Consider the following 4,475-nt stretch of genomic DNA (forward strand, 5'->3'; position numbering starts at 1 on the left):
ACAGCCTTCGACATAATTTCTTAAATCTCCTCTTCTGTCCCTGAGAGATTTACCAGCTTTCTGGCCATCTTCAGTTATTAAAAATCCAGATTAACCTAGTCCAATTAGAACGCCAAACACCACAAGCAATTATAGGCTCCCTCCCTGACTCGTTAGAATCGGGCAAGGATAGGAAGGGAGTCGGGGCTCCCTCCATCCTCATTCTTCTGCTTTTTAGGGCTGGAGGTTGGGGTAGGATGGGTGGGAGTGAGAGCTGCAGAGGTCTGGCTCCCTGGCTAGGAACTGCACAGTGCTGGCAGCTCTGTGGGAAGCTCCCGGGTGGGGTGTGTGGTTGAGTTTTCATGGAGAAGTGGAGAGAGGGAAGCTCTGGCTGTACTTTCCCCAATGCCCTCTTAGCTCCACTGACATTCCTCCACAGTGACCTTTGCTGGACCCACAGGAGACACCTGTGCTCAGCACAGGACCCCATCCATTGGCCCTGGCCAGCCGTGTTACCTCTCTTCATTTTTGCCTTGCCTGTTTCCCCGGGCACTGGGACGTTGCTCTTCCCTGCTACGCTGCCTCTCTCTTTGAGTAGCCAACTCCCCCCAAAAGGGTCAGGGAAGCTTGAAAGAAAGGTGGCCCATAGGGCCTCATGCCCAGAATGGCCTTTTGTTTGCTGTATTAATGTGCTGTCTTAAAATCCATAATTTTCTAACAATGTGACATCATTCATCTTTATGGGAGAGGGGCTTGCTTCATATCATGTATATGGCCTTGCCTATGAGTGCTGCTCTCTGGGTTCTCATCTGCTGTGGCAGGAGTAGAGGGATTCTGGTGACCTGCAGAGTAGTGGGAGTGGGGCTGGTTCCGGTCCACTGATGTCCCATGAGGTGACGCGGCCCGTAGAGATTCCCATCTGTCTTTAGAGACAGCCATGTTGGACACTCTGACATCTTGTAGACTCCGGCCAATAGCATCCACTACCCAAACTTTCTACATTGGAATGAACTAAATTTCAATAACATGCTTTAAAAAAGATTTTGCTATTTTAGAATTTGTGTGTGTGTGTGTGTGTGTGTGTGTGTGTGTGTGTGTGTGTGTGTGAATATGCACATAAGTGCAGGTGGAAGAAGAGGGAATCAAATCCCCTGGAACTGGAATCACAAGTGGTTGTGAGCTGGAACTGAACCTGGTCCTCTGCAAGAGCTGCACATGCTCTCAACTGCCTCATGTGCTTTCTTTAACAGCAAAGAAATCCTAGGGCACTACTGTTTTGGAGCCTCTACTTTTCACTGAATACACTGAGGATTTTCATGTCAAAATATTCGTCGGCAATCTAATTTTCCAGCATACGTTTCAGGTGCAACCTAGCGCGTGGCAAACTTCCCCAAGCCCAGACGTTTAAAGCGATAGTCATTTATTGTTCCTTGTTGATTCCTGGCTACCCTTCAGATACCCATCCCTCTTTCATATACAGAGAGATCTGGGGGCAGACTTAGCTAGGTTGCTTCCTGGTGGTACAGCCTCCAGCCCAATTAACCGAACTTTAGTCTCCTCATCTGTGAGGACAGAGCAGTGTGTCTCTTGCTGGAGACACACAGATGTCAAAGGAGAACTATAACAATGTATCTCTTAAGCCCGGCATGGTGCCTCACACCTAGGATCCCATTGCATGGCAAACTGAGCCAAGAGCTGGAGGTCACCTTGGGCTAACCGAATAAGACCCTGTCTCAAAAACAATTCAACAAAATAATGATGTCTTCCTATTGCAGAGGCGCTCAGCTGGTAACCCCCTTCGGAGATTGAACAACCCTTTCATAGGAGTCACCTAAGACCACCGGGAGACAGATATTTACATTATGATTCACGACAATAGCAACATTGCAGCTATAAAGTAGCAATGAAAGTAATTTTATGGTTGGGGGTCACCACCACCTGTGGAACGTACTAAAGGGTTGCAGCCTTAGGAAGGTTGAGGACCTCTGCCCTATTGGATGGAATGGGAAGGATCAATGCATATGAAGAGTTACATAGTAGAGGCAACTATTGCTGCTGCTGATGCCATACTGGAAATGCCTTGTCAAAGGTTGAGGCCAGACGCTACCCTGCTCTGCAGCTTATCACACTGTGAGGCCCTGGAGGCAGGAGGGGCTTCTTTTGGGAAGGTCAGAGGGAATGAAGCTGACTATTAAGCATTGCTGTGCCAAAGGGAGGAGATAAAGCAAGTAAAATCTCACTGCAGCACAAAGGCTCTCAACTATCAGCCACACTATCCTGCACACTGATAACATCCTAGAGACAAGGGGAAGGGTTGACGTGTGATGAGCAAGTCATGCCAGCCTTTCAGAGGTGCTGGACGAAACACTGGCCTGCAGCCGCTTGTTCTAGCACTGGGGCCCTTCAGCTGCTTGTGGAACAAAGAACATCTCTGGAAGACAGGGCTAGTGTCAGGGTTCGTATCTATACCCCAAGTGTTTTCGAGCCTAAATATCTTATGTCAGTTCTTCCCTGTTTGCTTTTAGAGACTCTATGTCTCTAAAATAACAGGACCTTGTGTGTTTTTAAAATATGTGAAAATTAAAACCAAGGCTGTATAAAATCTTGCCTGTTATCTTGCCAACAGTTTAAGAAATAAAATATTCCCAGTATAGTTAAATTATTGGTAGGCTTCTCATTGTCTTCTTCATCTGTCCACAAGAAGAAATATCCCCTAACCCTGCTCTCTCTCTGTCTCTCTGTGTCTGTCTCTGTCTTTGTTTCTCTGTCTATCTCTCTGTCTGTGTCTCCATCTCCCTGTCTCTGTCTTTCTCTGTCTGTCTGTCTCTGTCTGTCTGTCTGTCTGTCTCTGTGTGTGTTGGACCCAAGCTTCAAAGGCACTAGGCATGTATCTATTGCTCAGCCTTCTCCTGCTCCCTTCATATCTCCATACTGTTCTTGTTTCTCAAATGTATAGCTAAGTACCAAAGTAAAAAAAAAGGAGGGGGGAGTTTACGGAGATTGAACTCTTCGGGGAAGGGCTTTGGGGTTCCTCGGAAGGTGTAGATGACTTCCAAAGAGACAGAAAGGCCTGAAAGATGAAGTTCCTGCAGCCGGTGTCACCTGGAATAACCCACATGAAACTCTTGGAGAAAGAGGGATGTATTGGAACAATAACGGTTGATATTGTTTTCCCAATTTGATGAAAGAACATAAATCCACAGACCCCAAAATATGAATGAAGGTGAAGCTCAGTGAAAAGCACACAAAGCAAATAATCTTTCAATGGCTAAAAAACAGTGGTACAAAGAAGAAACTTGGTGTGACTCGGGGACAAAGACACACTAGGGGAAAAGTTAGTTGGATTTCTTAGAAACGTTTGTACTTCCTATTTTATGTATATGCGTAGTTTGCCTGCATGGAGATATGTGTACCATGTGCAGCACAGCGCTCACCTAGGTCAGTTTCCTGGGACTAGAGTTACAATGGTTGGAAGCTGCCACGTGGGGGCTGGGAATAGAAGCCAGGTCCTCTAAGAAAGTCATGGAGCCATCTCTTCAGCCCCGATGATCATAATTCTGATTTAAGTGACAATGATAGAAGCCAAAAGACGTTACACCTTTGGCACAACATGGGGGAAATTTTAGAATGAGTTCAGAGACTTGATTGGCAGCAGACAGGGAAATATAAAACCATTCAAGGCTTCAGGGGTGAGCATGAGACATACACAGAACAAATTTTAAAAAGTAGCCCGAGCCCCTTTAAAGTAAGGCCAATGTCCAGACTACTTCTATTCATTGCCATCCTATTTATGGGCCAATTTTCTTATTTCTCTTCATATCTTGTTTGCTATTGTTGTTGTAAGCTAGACATCTAAATATTGTAATATAGCCACTCTTCCCCACAGCAGAATCTGTTACTTCACTTGTTAGAGTTGTAGTTTTGCTTAATGCCTTTCCTGGACTAATTTTTAAACTAAATATTGCATTGTTGTTTTGGGTCCCCGAAGTCTCTGTCCTGTTGGCTGGTTGGATTAGCTAGTGACCAAACATGTTTCCTTAAATATTTGTGACGTTGTATAAAAGCCTGATGAAGAGGAGAAAAACATTTTCATGGCATTGCTTCCAAACCATGTGTTTCCTCTGGGGCTGGGATACCCAGAGAGATACATCAAAACCATCTGCCACACCCTGGCCCAGGAACTCTGCCGGAAGCACAGATTCTCAGGCAGTAGCCATGATGGGGGAAAAAGCGTGTAAACAGGGAGTTGCTTTTATATGTGTGAAGTGATTGCTGCATATTGTATTCCGTGTTCTGTGAGCTCCAAACAGGGTGGTGCAGACATGGAGCGATGGTGAAGCAATTAAGAGCTTTTACTGCTCTTGCAGGGGACCTGAGTTTGGTTCCCAGTATTCATGCCTGGTGGCTCACAACTGCCTATAACTCCAGCTCAGGGAGATCTGAAGCTCTCTTCTGGGCTCTCTGGGCACCTGGACTTATATCACACACACACACAC

Source organism: Mastomys coucha, unplaced genomic scaffold, assembly GCF_008632895.1.
Source record: "Mastomys coucha isolate ucsf_1 unplaced genomic scaffold, UCSF_Mcou_1 pScaffold6, whole genome shotgun sequence".
Lineage (NCBI taxonomy): Eukaryota > Metazoa > Chordata > Mammalia > Rodentia > Muridae > Mastomys > Mastomys coucha.